Here is a 17,816-nt window from a genome sequence, read left to right as displayed (position 1 = left end):
CTTTCTGGAGTGCCTCATCACGCTGCAGGTACCACTCACAAATCACATGGAGCTGGGGAGCCCAGCCCTATCCCTGGCAGTGCTCATCTCCATGATGCACCCCACTGTTCTGTGTCCATGGGGGATGTGGGAGCAATGGCAAGAAAAATGAGACCCCATCGAGAGAGATTTATGGGCCTGGGAAGCAAATGCCTGTGATGGCAGCCTGGCCCCAGCTCTTAGAGCTGCTTTGTGAACTGCTGGAACTTGGGCCATTTGCAAAGTGCAAAATAAAAACAATAGAAAATGAAGTAAATGCGTTTCTTCAGGTTTGGGATTCAGGCTCCACCTTGGTTGTGACACAGTGCATCAAAATACCTTTATTTTTGATAACTGACTGCAAATGATGCATTTCTTGATCTGGCAGGGAAGGGCTTAAAAGCCTTCCTGTAAGAATGAGGCCAGTTGACCTGTGCCTTGGCTGTTTATTACACAAAATGAAAGTGGGTATGAAAGGCTGCTGAATCAAACTGGCAGTGCTCTACCAGATGCATACCATACTCTTATCAGTACCTTTATGCTTATGACTGTGCTGAAAGTTATTTTCTGGGGCCCTCAAGACAAGAGGGGTATGAACCTGCTTGAACAAGTCCAAAGAAGGGCCACAGAGATGCTGTGAGGGCTGGAGCAGCTCTGCTCTGGAGCCGGGCTGAGAGAACTGGGCTGGGTCAGCCTGGAGAAGAGAAGGCTCCTGAAGGGGAGACCTTAGAGCAGCTCCAGTGCCTGAAGGGGCTGCAGGAAAGCTGGAGAGGGGCTTGGGACAAGGGCCTGTAGGGACAGGCCAAGGGGAATGGCTTGAACCTGCCAGAGGGGAGACTGAGATGAGCTCTTAGGCAGAAGCTCTTCCCTGTGAGGATGCTGAGGCGCTGGCACAGGGTGCCCAGAGAAGCTGTGGCTGCCCCATCCCTGGCAGTGTTCAAGGCCAGGTTGGACACAGGGGCTTGGAGCAAGCTGCTCTAGTGGAAGGTGTCCCTGCCCATGCAGGGGGTGGAACTGGATGAGCTTTAAGGTCCCTTCCAACCCAAACCATTTTATGGTTCTGCTGGGTGGCCCAAAATCAGGTACAGATGTGGTTTAATGATGACTGAGAAAAGGATAAGTTATTCCTTTGATTAGCTTCTGTTCCTGTAGTCACAGTAGGGGCTCCCAGCCAGGGCTGTTGCAGAGTTTAAAGACCCACAAAGGAAATATGAAAGAAGTGAAACGATTGTCAAGAGTAATCAAAAGTCATTGCTCATAGATCTGCAGGGAAAGACTTCAAGTTTTGCTCCGTACCAGGGATTGCACAGTGCAAGGTTTCAGTCCAACTCCACTTGCTGTCAGTTTGTCCCAGTGCAGCACCCTGAGTGTTGGGATTGGTGGGGATAGGGGACCCCGCTTGGTGTGGGTGGCTGGGCAGGGAGATGAAGAGCCATCCTGATGTCCACTATCTGCAACCCTTGCCCACTCAGCTGGAAGCCACATCCTCATAGCTTGTTGTTGCCTTCATCCTACTCCCATGCTCTGGACAAAGGTTCGGTTTTCCAGGAAATTGGGGTATCTGTGGGCAAACACTTGAGTAGGAGTGTTTGCCAAGCAAGTGCTTCTGCTGCGAGGCTGAGAGCAGGTTGCTCTGCACAGCGTGGAGAGGACAGACCCAGCCCGGGGCCATGTGATTCATACCCTATTTTTATCAAGTTCTGTGTGGTGCTGCCATAGTGCAGGATAACGTGTTCCTCCTGCTGCTGTTCCAGCGTGTCACCTCGGCCAAAACCAGTGCTTTTAATTAGCTGCATAGTCCATAATGTGCGTTATCGTACCCTGGGAATTAACTTTATTGTAGTATTGCACCATGTGCCTCCCTGTAAATGTTGAGTTTCACACGTGATGTAATTGCTGAATAGAGAAATCCATTCCTCTGAGAGGTTTCCTTATCAGTAAACTCTAATAAGCTATTGAACAATGTTCAGTGCAACAGTCAAGAGCCCTGACTGTAGGAACAGCCCCCTTATTGAACCCCAGACCTGTCAAAGACAGATAATCCAGCACTGCACAACAGTAGATGGTGCTCTTGGCTTGCATTAGCTGCCTGCAGACATAGCACGAGGAGGTTGTAGGCTCTTAGGGCTGTCCCTAGTGAAACAGTCCTTCTGAAAGCAAAGCTGGAGATGCCCAAGCATGTTATTAGCCTTGCTACGTCTCCCGATGGCCCCCAATCACCATGCACACAGTCTACCAACATGTCCTTCAAGAAGGTGCTGAGGCTACACATGCATACAGGCAAGAAGCCACCTTTTCCATGGCTCTTGAAAGCACCATCTCCTGAGGAGGTCCATCAGAAAAAGAAACCTCTGTCAGCCAGCACCACGTTTACAGCTCTGCAAAACGCTTCTCAGGTGGAGAGAATTCTTGACGGGAAGAATAAAGTGAGATTTCTGTTTAATGGTGTTCTCTTTGTAGGAGGCACTAAGCCAGGCGAGGTGGGGCTGGAGAAGTTCAATGTAGTGATGAAGGTGTATCCATCTCTGGGGCAGCGCATCCTTGTCATAAGCAGCTGGTACAGGGATCATAGAATCATAGAACAGTTTGGGTTGGAAGGGACCTTCAAAGCTCATCTAATCGACCCCCCCTGCAATGAACAGGACATCTTCAACTAGATCATCTTGCTCAGGACCACATCCAGCCTGTCTTCTGCTGGTTCTGGGTGAGATGGCTGCTCTACCACTCTGCTTTGTCCAGCCACACATTTTAAATTATGGCAATTACAGCTTCTATGTTTAGGTTTCCATGAGGGGCTGCGTGGGAGCTGATGACACTTTGTACCTGAGAGGATGCATCAGCAGGTAGAAAAATAAAGCCTCAAAAATAACTTCTGAAAGGATAAACACCCATGTGAAGTCCTCTCTGGGGACTGTTACAATTCAGGGTGTGAATATGATAAGGCCTTAAAGAGAAAGGCAAGCTGTAGATGGTTTGGGTGCCCAGCACTATCAACAACTCTTTTTCAGTCCAAACATGTACTTCAAAGCAAAATGTGCACTGTGCGAGTTATCGCTTTATATGAGCCATACGCACACACTATAGCCTGTGGTTGAGCACCACCAATGTAAGATTATACATAATCTGTAAAAATATTTCTGGTTAAGCAAGTGGTGCTCCATCATGAAAGAGAGCAGCTGTGTGTGGATATAAAGCAGAACAGCAACAATTATACACAGGCAGACTTATATTGCCTGTGTGTGCCAGCATGCTCGTGCACAGGCACAACTGGCATCTTTTAAATAGGCCCCGTTGCCTGGATGTTAAAAGGCTTTAAAAAAAGAAAGGAAAAATGAAGCTTCTGCAGCTTCCTCTGCACTAATTGAATTTTTGTCCATAACATTTACCGACTTTAAGAAGAACTTGCTTATTTACCTTTTCTCTTGAATTTTTTTCTCCTCTCCATTTGAAACTCATTGTATTGTGTCATTTTATAGGCGCCAGGAATAAATCTTTTGTCAAGTCTATTGCATTATTATGCAAAGTGCACAAAAAGTATAGGAAGAAAACAGCCCGAGAGAAGCTGAGTGCTGTTCCTTTCAGTGCTCCCACTGTGCCCCAGCAGCAAGCCTCCAAGTTTGCTAACACAATCTTTTTCTCAGAGGAACTTCCTCACCCTCAGCCATTGATTGTAAAGAGTTCACTTGGCCCTGCTAATGCCAGCTATGAGGAAGTGTATTTACTGAGAGAAGAAAGACTGGATGAAGGAGCCATCAATTATCTCTGCAGAATTGATCCTGGGAGGGTGAAGAAGCTGCTGGACACCAGGAGGATTCTTGGCAGGAGAGAGAGGTCAGCTGCAGTGAAGTCCCCTTTCCCCCAGGGATGGAGACACGTCCCAAGGAGAATCATTTAGGAAAGACCAAAATCATCAGCATTCAAAACTATTAGGAAAGGCAAAGCTCAAGCGGTAGGTGGGAATGTTTCAGCTCCTTTAGGTGGTCTCAGCAGGCTGTGATTGATCTGAGGAGCTCAGAGTGAACGTTGAGGTGGGGAAGAGGGACCTTAACCTGAGACTGACCCTGCCCCGTCCCACCGCCATGGAAAGCACAAGCCAAGCGTCTTCCAGCTGATTGTAAAGCTCCGGGTAAGAACTCATTTAAACACATTAGTGGGGGCTTTAACTTCTAACCCAAGCTCATTGTTGGAACAGAGCTTTGCTCCCACAATGTATCCACAAAATGGAATTAAGCAACTTAATTAGGCTGGGCAAAACACAAAGAGGGATTTAAGAGAGAGGGGACTTGGCGGCTCTCTGCAAGGTGACGTCAGGGATCTCTGGAAAAGCTCATTTGTCCAGCTCTGACCCTGGAAATTTCCTTTGCTGGAAGCACGGTGAAGTAGGATGTCTGCTCATGGTTGGTTTGTTTTGTTTGTTTTTTTTTCTGCCCTACCATAAAACACTGCAGAGAGTGTCTGATGCACTCATAGCATGAGAAAGTCCTGGCGCTCCTGCCACCCATTTCTCTTCCCTTTGTTATTTCATAAGAAATATTGTATAAATTATATTGTATATTGTATAAATTATAGCCCTTTGCTTAGGAGAAGAAAAATACAGCAACTGACTGCTGGTGGTGAAGAGGAAAATTAAGGAAGAGTCTGAAGGGAGCCAGCAGTGAGCTTGTATTTTCTTGGAGGTAAGCGGTTAGTCTGTGGTCACTTGGGGACCTGTCACTAGGGGATTACCTGAAACTGGGAAGTATAAAATGCTTTATTCTTTGGTGTTTATTTACTGAAGTGCACCTTTAAATGAAAGGTTGAGTGCTCTGCACACATCTCCTGGAGCCATCCACTAGCACGAGCTATTGTGAAGCAGCTTTGTGGTGGACCACAGGCACCACATTAGAAGATCTGGTTTTGTGCCAGTATCTGAGCAGCCAGTGCGGGGTCCTGGGAGCCTGGAGCAGCCCGTGATGTTCTGGTTGGCTGTTCAATGACTTATATCTGCTTCAGAGGCACCAGAGACCCGTGGGAAAGGGGGAGGAATTGCCAAGAAAAATGTCTGGCTCTATTTCTTGGACAAATGCAATGCTTCTGGAAAGTCAGATGGAGACATGCATCCCTGGGAAATGCCACCGTCATTGCTGGCATTAATCTCCCTGAGACATTGTTGTCTCGGGGTTGACTCATCCTTCCTTGGCACAAGCTGGTTACTTCTCTAGGTCCTGCGGGGCCCTCTACTGTGAGTCCAGCTTGCTCCTCCCCTGCCCCATATACCAGGGAGCCGCAGCGCCCATAGCCCCAACCTGCTCCGGTCCTCATGGAAAGCCTTCTGCCCTCAGGAGCTGTTTTATGCATTTTTAAATACCTTAATGTTTCAACAGATATTTTACTACCTCTACCTCTTAAATAGAGATGCTTTGCTGTTTTCTTTCAGCACCTTAAGCCAATCTTTTACCTTCAGTCAAGCTCCTTATAAATAACATCATCCTCACTGCATCTTTGGCTCAGGTACCCTGGGATCCCAGACTGCACTGATAAAACACACATCCCATCTGCAGATGTGAAAAACTTAAAAACCCCCAAACTTTAAAGAAAGATGAGGAATTTAACCTCATGATATTACCTTCTGATGTGTGACTTTGATGGGCAGACCACCACACTGCAAGTCCTGAGCCTTGACATAAAGCAAAACTCAGTATCATATAAAATACTGATGAGATTGGACTAATCACACGTCTTTCTGATGGGAAAATATTTGTTGCGATGCCTTATCTTGCCCCTTTCAGCATAACTTCTTGCAACTATTTGCTCTGCTTTCGAGCTGCTGTTTACAAATAGTGATGGAAAAGGGGATGGAGCATCGTTGCACAAACAGCTTTCTGTTTGCGTAGCTGTTTGAGAGCGGCTGTGCTGTGCACCGATGCCAGGCCGAGCACAAACCAGTATTTATGAATTATTTACATTTCTTTACTTGCTGTTTTTCATTGGTTGGTGTTTTTTTTCTGTTTAAACAGTTTGTCCTCTGTTCCAGGAGCAGAAGGAAAGCCAAAATGACTCCAGTGACAGCTCAAATATCCCCCCGAATGACTAGTGAGTAGACAAAGTAAACAACTTATGATGAAAATGCAGCCTGAAAAATTATTCATCCCATCCACACAACAAATTGGTCAGAAACAGGAGGTTTTGTTCTACAGAAAACCCTCAAATTAAAAAGCAAAGAGAAGAAAAATTGTTTTCTTTTCCCTAGAATAAAAAATGTTTCAGAAAAATAAGCGTCAGCTCAGAGATACTTCAGAGCCTTCCTGAGCTGGGAAGGGGGCTGTGCTCATCACTAATATATTCTCCCTCCACTTCTTGTAATTGTTTTGTCCATGTTTCTGTCATCACCACATTTGATTTGATCATTGAAACCTTGAAACTGGAGCTGGGATGGGCATAACATGGGTTCCCATCCCCCTGGCCAGAGATAGTCCCTGTACCATGTTGGTATGGGGTTGCAACACTGCTGGGGATGGAAATAAGTTTGGCCCTACCAGCAGCACTACAGTAACTCAGGACTTACATGCGCAGTGTATCCCCCAAAAGATGGCAAACAGGGGTTGTGGACAACTATAACAGTATTGGGTTAAAATATTTGCATTTTAGTTTGCAGTTAGTAAACCCCTACTGAATACTTGTTTCCAAGAATAGTTGAGATCTAGATACAGCTAAACTGCTTTTTTTTTTTGTAAATAAAAACTACAGAAAGACCTGCTCTTCCTTTGCCCAACTTCTATATGAGAACAGACTGTAGGGTTCATTTTCCAGGTGAATTATTGGAGCTTTAACTCTCTTAATAAGCCTGGCTCCATTGATCTCAATGGCACGATGCTGATTGACACCTACTGAGGATCCATGCATAAGTACTTTTCATAATGAGCTCCTTCTGAGCCCGGGGTTGCCAATTGATGCGGCAGTTCCATATTAATAGGTGTGACTGTGCCCAATCAGATGGGGCTGGGAGGGATGCAACCTTTTGTGTTTTAACATTAATAAAATATTTATTGCAATCAGCTCATCTCTTCCAATTTGTTGCCAATTAACTAAAGTACTTAGTGGGAAGCTGACTGAGGCTGCAGCCGCAGGGCTGCACTAAGGTGAGCAAATTGGAGGCGTCTTGCGCTGGATTTCTCTCTGTTCCATCCTCTCCAGGTAGGAGCGGAACAGCAGGAGCTGGGAAATGGTAAGGACTTTCGTCTCCAGGAGAAGACATCTCCTATCATCAAGAGGAGATAAAGGCAGCAGAGAGCTGAAACACCCCACAGATTAAAACTCAAAAGTGCATGAGGCTGAACTTTTTTTGATGAAGAGCAGAGATTTTGGCCAGTAAGATGAGGCAGTCTTTTTAAATGTTTTAGGTTTTTTTTTTTCCAGGAATATTGATTAATGGGGAGAAGGGGTGATGGGTTCAAACTTAAACAGAGGAAGTTCAGGTTAGATATAAGGAAGAAATTCTTTACTGTGAGGGTGGTGAGGCACTGGAATGAGTTGCCCAAGGAAGCTGTGAGTGCTCCATTCCCTGGCAGCGTTCAAGACCAGGTTGGAGAGAATCTTGGGTGACATGGTTTAGTGTGTAGTGTCCCTGCCCATTGCAGGGGGATTGGAACTAGCTGATCTTAAGGTCCTTTCCAACCCTAACTATTCTGTGATTCTGTGATTCTAAGGTGAAGAAAGTTGCAACACAAAATGACAAGTTTTGAAATATGTTTGCCATAGAAATGCGAATCTTGATTTTTAGCTGCCTGGTATCTGGCATATGTTGCTATTAGCAGATTTCAGTATTGTGGGACCTCAAGGCATGGCAGGATAAATGCATATTTATACAATGGCCAAGAAAGGACAGGAAAAGCACCAGAAGTGAGGTCTTTGGCTACTACAGAGCCTTCCCAGTTGCTGCAGGCTACACTAATGCTGCTGGAAAGATGATTTAGCTCCTTGGCCAGCAAGTGCAGGCTTCAGTGGTAACGTAGCAGCTCTTCTGTAAGTCAGTGACAGCAGGATTGCCTGGGATAGGAGCCTTTAATGAATATCTTCCCTTAACCAATGCTTTGCTCCCAGTCCTTGCTGAATGTGCCTTTCTCCTGGGCATTAGCAGGAACAGCACAGCCGATGGCCCTGTGTGCAAGCCAGAGGAAAACAAACCCCAAACCCCCAAAGCCCGAATTCTTCCAGTACTTGAATTCTCACTTGCATCCCATAGAAGGCTGTTATTTAAATTACATTCACAGCCTTAATGCTTTGATGACTCCTTTTCAAAGCATTTTCTTCCCACTTGTTTTATTTAAACTATTGAGTTATTCCTGCATTCCTTCCTCCATGTCAGAGAGCAGGATGGATTACTTAGAACTCTGGCAAGTTCTGGAAAAGAGCTTATAAAATCTTCACTTGGGATGCTTCAGCAAAGCAGAGGAACCAGGTTTGTGCTGAGAGGAAGAGCAGGCCCTGTTTTTTTTAATGGGTTTTGTTCAGCTCGTTCGAAGTCTATAATGAGGGACTGTCTCTTCATCAAATCTGGCTAATGGGATCTTTGATCTCCATTAGGAACTGCAGCTTAGTGAGGACAGAATCAGCATCAGGAACACATTTCATCTGAATCTCCCCGCTTTGATACAAAAACGGTGATTCATCCCCCAGCTAGGCCATTTTTTCCCAATGAGCTTGCCATTCATGGAAATTAGGTCTAGTCCATGCTGCTTTAGCTCACAGAATTATTAATAAACTGAATGCCTGCACCTAAAATAAAATCAAATGGCATCTTCTTTTCTAAGAATGGCTGGGCAAAGAAAGCTGATTTTCTTCTAACTAAGGGATAAGATCAGCCAAGCCCCAGCAGTGTGAACATTTAATGTGGACTCACACAGGAGAGTATGAGGTGCCAGGGACATGGGAAGTGTCAGCACTGTCACAGCTTCTCTGCTTGCATCTCTGTTGGGGTTGAACTGCACTGATCTGAGCTGGACCCATGTCTCACAGCATCCTCCAGGGTTAAGGTTTTTCTTGGAGCTACGTGAGTGTTCACTATGAACATGGAAAGAGGAGCGACAGCCAGAGAACTGGAAAAGGACAGAGAATGATGCCTATCAATCTACCCTCTTCTCACAGTGACATGAATTCATAAGCCCTCTGATGCAGCCTCTCTTTTATGGGAGATGGGCACTGCATCATCTCTATACAGGAGCCAATTGCCAGCAGCCAATTAATTAAACAATTAATTAAACAATTGCCCCTTAACCCAGGCCCAAGATCTATTTATGTCACTCAGGCTCAGGTGATACTGAGCAGTTTCAGTTTGATCCCTCAGCAGTGATTTCAGCCTTCCTGAAGGTGCTGCAGACATTGGAGCCGGGACCACTGCCCATGGCGAGGCTGGAGGGTTCACCCAGTCCAGGGTTTGACAGGCTCTAAATCCATGCACGCAGCCTGGGAATGGGCACAGATTGGACTCACGACAGCAAAATTTATTGCAGCATGAACAGCAGAGCAGAGGAAGAACCTTGGGAAAGGAACCTCTGGCCAAATATCTTGATCTGCCACTTCCTATTATTTCAGTGCAGTGTGTACACTGCTGATGCAAGCGATTCTTGCAGGAAGACGAAGGGAAGAAGAGCATTTCCATCATTTCATAGGTATTGGTGGAAGTTCAGGGAGTAAACAAAATCCTGCCTAGTGCAGGCATCATTTAAATGAAGTCATTGCTGAAGTTTTGACTGATTACTGGTTCAGGGCCAAGGAGCTTCATTATCAGGTATGGGTGAATATGCAGCACTGGGCTCTGAGGAAACCATCCCTCTGGAGCTATAAATGAGGAAAATATGGTGAAATTCCTCAGTGCCATTTTTTACAAAGTCACTTTTGAGAGGAGAAATGTGATATTTATAGTTTTAAAAACTACACTGTTTGCATGATAGCTCTGCCAGTAAATGCAGAAAAAGCAACAAGAGTATTTGATGTTCAGCAAACTATCACCGGGTGTATGATTTCACAGTCTATTGCAACTGAAAGTAGAAGAGTTGTTTTTTTTTTTCACCTGGGGTAAAAATAAGTAAATCTGACACAAACTCTAGTGTAAGAGAAGGAGCTGAGTTTCTTTAAGGAAAGAAAGAGGTAGCACATAAAAGTAAAGTCACTTGCAAACATGGTATTGAAACAGATACTCGCTGCTTTACTCCATCAGGGTGCAACCTTTTGTATACTTCCCACTGCAACATTATTTCTAATAAATTATTGAGATAGGAAAGATATTTTACCCTCCCACCCTACTCAGGCCAATCATTAAGTGCATAAAAGCCTTTCCTATGTTATCGAACCTGAAAACATTCTTTAAAATGAGAGAGGTATGGCTACTTTTAACACGGATTTTATCCTTGAAGCATTCTTCCCAGAGCCCTCTCAGGACTTGGGGAGTTTTCTCCATTGTTCATGGGGCTTTGGGTTGGGATTTTTTTTTTTTAAGACCATGTTGAATTATTGAAAACCAATAAAATATTTAGTATCTGATCAATAATACATTGGTTGCTCTGCTACTTATTTTTATTATTGACAGAAGCAACTTGGCTGCCTGAGATGAGAATACACTAAAATGAGGCAGATGTTGCTGTAATCCAGACAACTGGGAATTGGATATGAGGTGGCCACGGGCTGGTCTATGGACGTCCTTCCACACTGATGCATATTCAATCTCTCTGGAACAAAGAACTACTGTGAGTCAGGGTATGTACATCCTAGCATCCTACTGTATGCTATAGCTAAACAGTCTCTTGTCAGGCAGTAGGAGGCTTATCATGGAGTGACATTCCTGATACACCTCTTTCGGGGAGCCCTTTTCAGACAAAGATGTCCTGGTTGGCTCAGAGAATTCCATCTTGCCGGTGGCACAGCTCAAGGGAATCCCCTTTGCCGACAGAACTGTGCTTGCATTCTGATGCAAGTACATAGGTTTGTACTGGGATATATGATAGAATAAATCACGTCTGTCTGTGTAGTGGATCCATATTCAGTTTTAAGCACAAATAAAAAGAGAGCAATGAATAAAAAAGCCCCAAAAGAGAGATAAGGCAAATTAGGGAACTCCTTGGGAAATTTAAAATGCACGGCCCAGCTAAGAGAAGTGATATTCGTCCCAGGATGATAAAGGATGGAGTCACTTGTCTTATTTCTGGGAAACTATAGGAGGTATCTAAGGAGTACCAGAAGAAGAGAGAAATGCAAATATTGTTCTACTCATCAGAAAACCAGAGGAAGAAGGGCAGTGAGTTCCCATGCACAGATTTCCTAAATCTGAAACAAATACTGGGAGATAAATACTTCTTTGAGGCTGGGTTTGTGCAGAAAAAAATAATAATCTTGCAGACAAATTCAATATCTTATTAAAGTAGAGTTACAGTTACTGGCTGAAGGGAATGTGGTGAGTGCAGTCTATTTGAATTTTAGAAAAGCATCTGATGCAATTGCTCATAAAATTTTAATCTCGAAATAAATTAAAACCAGCTTTGATATAAGCACAGTTCCATGAATCTACAACTGACCAAAGAATCATAAAAGAATGAAAAGTGGCATTTACATTGCACTGGAGGAAGTAAGCTTGCTTACTATGACTCTGGTAAGAATAATTGGCCTTATTTATTATCTCCTAAGCAATAGAGAATAGGGAGTGTAACAGCACAGTGCTGGTCTAAACAGGAAGGCGTATGATGGACGTGAACATTGGGAGAGAAGTAATTAATACTTTGTTTTTCTGCCCATGGTGGACAGTTACAGCAGGCAGATAAGGTGCTTTAATTCATGCCTTTGCTTACTCAAGAGTCAGGCAGAGGCCAGTGTTGCAGTCAGCTCGCCTGTTTTAAACCAGCAGGCACACAGGGAAGTTAAATGCTTGTCTTTCATAAGCAGAATGTACATGATATTAATGATATTAACATAGTCACTGGTGTTTTCTCTTAATTTGATATAGTCTGCAAGAAGGAATCTGCTGTGATGCATTACCAGATCCCAGCAGACTGATGCCCTGTGGTGGCTTGGAGCTGCCTTTCACCCATCTGCTTTCTGCGGAAAGGCTCAAGGATTCACTTTGGATGAGTCCAAACCAGATGGGATGAGAGCAATCACAAAGATGTATGGACCAAGGTGTGAAAAGGTAGAGGTGAGTTCTTTTATAAAGCAGGACTGTGATTCTGAGATTTTCCTTGCTCTAATTAATCCATGTGCACAACAGAGAGGTCCCTTGATAGTTTGCCTGGGGAAAAAAGAATAAAGAACCTTGAGAATGTTCTGGGGAGAGCAAAAATTGAGCTGGAGAGTCCAGATGAGACAGAAGTAGATATCATCTCTGCACAGTGGTAATTGACTTTGAAGACGCTATTCATCTGAATTACTCAATTCGCCAGGATTCCCATCCTTTCTATCTTCACTGAGGAATTCAATATATTCAAGAGTAAAGATGTGCAAAGAACTGATTTTTCTGTCTGTTGCACAACCTGAATAAGAAAATGTAAAAAGAAATCGTTTCACATCAACCTGATGGAATTTAGAAAATTTGTTTAGTGAAATTAAGGTAAAAAATCTTTCTCTTGAAAAGCATTTCGTTATCCACATTCTATTCTTTTAAAATAAATGTCTTGTTCTGTAACTTATCAATGCTTTGTTCAAAGACATCAAGAAAAAACACCTTAGTTTAGGGTTTTTTTCTTAAAGATTTCTTTTTCCAAAGCAACTTCTCAAACCAAAATATATTAGGAAAATCTTTTCTTCAGTGAGTGTCTTCATGTTTCTCATGGGACATGTTCAGAGGAAAGCCCAACCTCAGCTGATTCTGAGGGCTTCTGGGTGCTCACTTTTCTTTGTACACCATGATGTACATGGGGGAGCACTGCTTCTCATAGCTATTTCTCATGGAAAGCTTCAGCATCCCCAGCACCAAGGAGGGGTCAGGGGCACTGAGACAGGTGGTGCTCTCCAAGACAGCATCTCCTCTAGAAGCAAGGGCTTGCAGCACTACCATGGCCTGTTGGGAGCTAACCCGGCACCCAGCACTTGCATGTACAATCCAGTGCTGGCTGGTACTGCCCCTGACCCCCCTTCTGCGTGGCTTTTGGGGATTATTCCTCACTTTGGATGAGCTGCATGGAACAGATGTCAGAGACATCCCTGCAGTTCAGGTGTTTCAGAGCCTGTCTACAGCCACAGAAGTCTATTTCAAATTCATAGGGGTCCTCCACAAAGGTCCTATCTCTTCCTACCCCACCCTCTTAAGCCTTCCATGCTGAGTCTCCTGTTGCACCTTGGACAAAAGCCAAGCTCATTAGCACCCACAGGAACAAGTCATTAGCTCATGTTCAGCTCAGTTGAAAGAAGGGCCCTGGATTCCTACAAGCCAGCCTGTATCTGGTGTGACACCACAGCCACATGGCTGGCGCTCCATCATCCTGCACCGTGAAACACCACTTGTCACATCTGGAGCTCCCTCCTCCAGCAGCCTTTACTGCATTCTTCATTTTGATGCCTTGTTCCAGGTTTTAGAGAGCTGCAAGTCCCCTATTGCTCATTAGCAGGCTCAGAGAAACAGCTTTTATAGACCCATGTATTAAACAAATAAAAGACGTCAAGCAAACTTAAAAGCACATCCAGCTGCTTGCAGATTTACAGCATGCACATTAAACTCTCATTAAATGTACTTTTATAAAGGGTGGCTTTATTTTCTGAATCTGAATACCTGTGACAGTGGGAAGTGGGGTTATTGAAATATACTGGCTAAATGAGAACATTTACCAGCATAAAGGCCACATCTCAGTGACAATGCAGAGCGCACTGGGTGTTTTGTGGGCTGTCATGCAGGAAGGTGCTCTCGGCCTCTCTATCAGGGAGTTTATGAAGCAAATAAACATTTTCTTGCTGTCTGGCTTCCCTGCTTGCCCCCACCTTCTTTTTGTCTCCTAGGAATGGACACTAAAACTTTCAGGACAGTAAAAATGTCGCTATTTTATCAATTTGATGTCTTCGTGCATCTTGAAATAACCTCGTCTCAAATCCCACATTTTGAAACTCTGAGGTAGATGAAATAGTGATTTGATCCAGAGGAGGCCATGAGGATGATCAGGGGCTGGAGCACCTCCCATACTAAGACAGGCTGAGAAAACTGGGGCTGTTCAGCCTGGAGAGAAGCTGCGTGGAGACCTCAGAGCAGCTTCCAGTGTCTGAAGGGGGCTACAGAAATGCTGGGACTGTATCAGGGACTGTAGTGATAGGACAAGGGGTGATGGGTTCAAATTGAAACAGGGGAGATTTACATTAGATACAAGGAAAAAGTTCTTTACTGAGGGTGCTGAGGCGCTGGCACAGGGTGCCCAGAGAAGCTGTGGCTGCCCCATCCCTGGCAGTGTTCAAGGGCAGGTTGGACACAGGGGCTTGGAGCAAGCTGCTCTAGTGGAAGGGGTCCCTGCCTGTGGTAGGGGTTGGAACTTGATGATTTCAAGGAACTTTCCACCCCAGCCATTCTATGATTGCAGAATGTGCACAATACTGGGGTGGGGGTACAGGTGCTGTGGTGTAAGCTGCAGGACCACCAGCAACTCCCGCCAGTGCTGCACTGAAATGTCTTGAAACCAGATGTTTCTGCTGCTGGTCCTTATTGCAGCCAAGGCTAAAGGTGCACCGTGAGAAGGTTTGCAGAAGGCATGGCTATCACTTCCCTCTGACATCTTGCTGTGCTGGCAGAGTTCTTTACAGACACACTCTGCAGACACAGCAGAGACACCTGTGTTTGCACCCCTCTTTCCTCACTCACTATCCCTTGAGCTATGCAGAGGCAGAAAAGGGAATCTGCTCACTGTGGCATATTTGCTCATCAGATACTGTATTGATATGGACAAATGTAAGCAAACAGAATTGGTTTATGCTACATTAGAATTTTTATCTGCAACAGTAGTCCATTTATTAGTGAATAATCCAGGCTATTAAATGCTAAAATCGCTTCTTTGACTCTGAAAGTCACTGAGCCATACTTTGCTAGAGGCTGAGAGAGTGTGCTGAGCAAGCCCTGGGGCATGCTGATCTTCATCCTTCCAACTGGGAGAGATGTGAGGGTGGGGACAGGCCTGCACTCTGACCTGATCTCCCCAGCCTCATTTTCTGATAATAACATTTTTTCTAATAGGACTCCTATGTATTCCATTCCTTGTTGCAGAAGCAGAAAGTGATTTGATAGCAGAAGAAATGGTTTATGTCTTCAGGGCCCTATTTTCTGAATATGTACATGCAATTCTTGGCAATAATCTAGATTTTGTATGCAAATTGGGTCACTCTGTGTGTAATTGCCCTTTCAATGCATAATTGCCCGTGGGCAGGTTTTGTGGAAGATCACATCAACTGCATGTGCAGGTGAGTCCCGTATTTCTATTCACTTCAGGAAATGTGCACTGGCAAGAATTTAAAACCAGACACCCAAGAGGGAGGAGGACTTCTTAGCAGGATGGAAACAATGAACGTTTGGGCTGCGATCAGCAGGCAGGATTTGGGGAAGATTATGAACCTGAGAAACAGAGAAAATATTTGTGATGCATGTTCAGGATACCCTGTGGCAGGGGCAGACTTGAAGGAAGACAGCATGAACTTTCTAAACCTGGGACAGTGATTGCTGGGCTTGGAAAGGATGGCTCATGTTAACCATTCCCTCTTCAGCCTAGTGCAAGGCAATTGAGGCATAGAAGATGAGGAAAAGTCAAATACTCCTCCTTGGGTTCTCATTCTTTATGTGAATAGTGAGATGGGGAAGGGCTGAAGCAGTTTTCCTTCCAGCAGCATGGATTTCAGTGTGCTTAGGTCTATGGGACATGGCAGCACCCTGCCTGTTCTGGGATGGATCTGAATTTTAGACTACCCTGCGCAGAGGCCTTTATTAGTGAACACCCTTTAATCACTTTGCAGGGAGGCTGACACTTGGACAAGTGCATCCCATTTCTCAGCTCTCCCAGAAGTCTGCTTCTTCATTCACAGCAGAGACCAGATCAGCCCATACTTGATTTTAAGCATGTTTGGTTTCTGTTCCAATTGATAGGAATGCTGAGTACTGAAGAGCTTGCTGAAATGGGTCCAAAGCACCAGAATGACGAGGACGGGAGAGGCATTTTGATATCACAATTAGAGAAAATTTGCTCCAGGGCCTCTAAGGAAATCTCATAAAACTTTGGTGAGTTCTTACCAAAATCTGAAGCCATTTTCCCTTCCCCAGCATTTCTACCTTACTTTTAAAGGCACTTTTTCTGAAGATTTACTGTTAGAAACCTTCTACTGAGTCCATTTGACTGCTCCATATTTCAGAAACAATATGGGAACAGCAAAATCTCTCTTTAGGCTCCATTATCTTAGACTCTTATTGTCAGCATAGAGTTATAAAGAACCAAGACTACCTTTAAACACTGAATAGCTTAAGTGCTCAAAACATAAAATGAAAGCACTAAACATATCAGTTTTGTATAAAAAACGTGCCCCTTTTCTCTTGTAATAAACAAATAGATATATAACAGCAACCAAAATAAAGCAGGTAAATGCTTCAGCTCCTCTCCTTGGAGTGCTGGGCTGTATCTGCTCGATGTATGGAAATACATCACTTGTGTTGACTTTAACCTCCGTACCAGGAATGAGAGTCACCACCTAGTCACATCTGCTGGTGGCAGAGTGGGTCATTTCAAGGGGCAGCAGTGCAGGAAATACTGTCTGTGGCCCTGGGGTCCCCTCGAGCAGTGTGTGCATCCAGCAGAGCTCCGGGGATTTTCTGTTAGTCAGCCACTGTCCTGTTGCTGATTAAATTCTTCTGGGCAAACCGTGTCCATCTGTGATAAATTTGGTAAGATAAATGATCTTTCTAGACAAAGGAACTGCAGGATACCCCATCTATCTAGACCAAAGATATCATTTGATATAGAGCCACATGGGAAATTATCAGCTCAAGTGAAAGCACTGAGAATTTATACAGGAACTGTAAAGTGAGTACAGTGCTGGCTGAAGGGGAGACAGTGAGAGGGAGTGATCGTTCTGAAGTGAGGCTAGTGGTAAACATCCCTGAGGATCAGTAGTGGGACTGAGCATATTTCATTTTTGTATTGACCCTGGAAAGGAACGCTGAGTATGCCAATGTCACAGCCCATGAGATGGTAGGAGCATCGTCAATGCAAACCAAGATGGGGCTCTTAACTGAAGACTGACCTTGAACGCTGAAGTAATAGAAAAGGCACAAAATGCACTAGTTTATAAGGTATGGACAAGTATTTATGGAGCAGCAGTGACAATTTCAGCTATTTTTTAGAAATGACTGAGGATGAGGAAAAACCCAAGTGCACTTGGATGTCTATTTTTTTAACTACTAAGTGCCAGAAGAAAAACTGATCAGATATACCCAAGTTGGATTTCCAGTTTAGGCTGGAAGTCTAGGGAAGCACTAAGCTGATTTTACAGAGTCTGACCTCATCAGAAGAGTGTGCGCAGTTCTCTTCCCCTAAGTATGAGAGTGAAGAATTCAAATCATAAATGGTCCAGTGAGGGGATTTAGGACAATCAGAGGAATGCAAGGGCCATTCATCTGAGAGAAGAAAAAAGCACTGAGTTTAGCTACGTAAAGACTAAGAGTGGAATGTGCAGGGAGGCAAACACCCAAAGGAGAAAATTATTGCTGAGAAGAAATAACAGTGATAAGGACTAATAAGGCATGAAGACAAATGGATTAAATAAGCCAATAATTACTTTAGGCTTGAAATTAGAGCAAGTCTGTATAGCCAGAAGTGGGACAA

The 17,816-nt window shown here is 44.4% G+C and overlaps 2 long non-coding RNA genes across 2 annotated transcripts; both read left to right on the top strand.

Annotated features, from left to right (window-relative positions):
* The first annotated feature begins 3,873 nt into the window (after positions 1-3,873).
* Positions 3,874-10,744, top strand: LOC134169132 (uncharacterized). Its single transcript, XR_009966788.1, has 4 exons — positions 3,874-4,694; positions 6,032-6,090; positions 7,192-7,397; positions 10,583-10,744. It is a non-coding gene; the product is annotated as an uncharacterized LOC134169132 (long non-coding RNA).
* A 1,274-nt stretch (positions 10,745-12,018) lies between these two features.
* Positions 12,019-17,278, top strand: LOC134169131 (uncharacterized). Its single transcript, XR_009966787.1, has 3 exons — positions 12,019-12,172; positions 16,088-16,219; positions 17,147-17,278. It is a non-coding gene; the product is annotated as an uncharacterized LOC134169131 (long non-coding RNA).
* The last annotated feature ends 538 nt before the right edge of the window (positions 17,279-17,816 follow it).

Source organism: Pezoporus occidentalis, unplaced genomic scaffold (genome assembly GCF_034315485.1).
Source record: "Pezoporus occidentalis ecotype Australia unplaced genomic scaffold, CSIRO_AGI_Poc_V1 ctg333, whole genome shotgun sequence".
NCBI classification, from domain to species: domain Eukaryota; kingdom Metazoa; phylum Chordata; class Aves; order Psittaciformes; family Psittacidae; genus Pezoporus; species Pezoporus occidentalis.
Note: the sequence above shows the minus strand (reverse complement) of the source record. Positions and strands in the feature narration are given on the sequence as shown.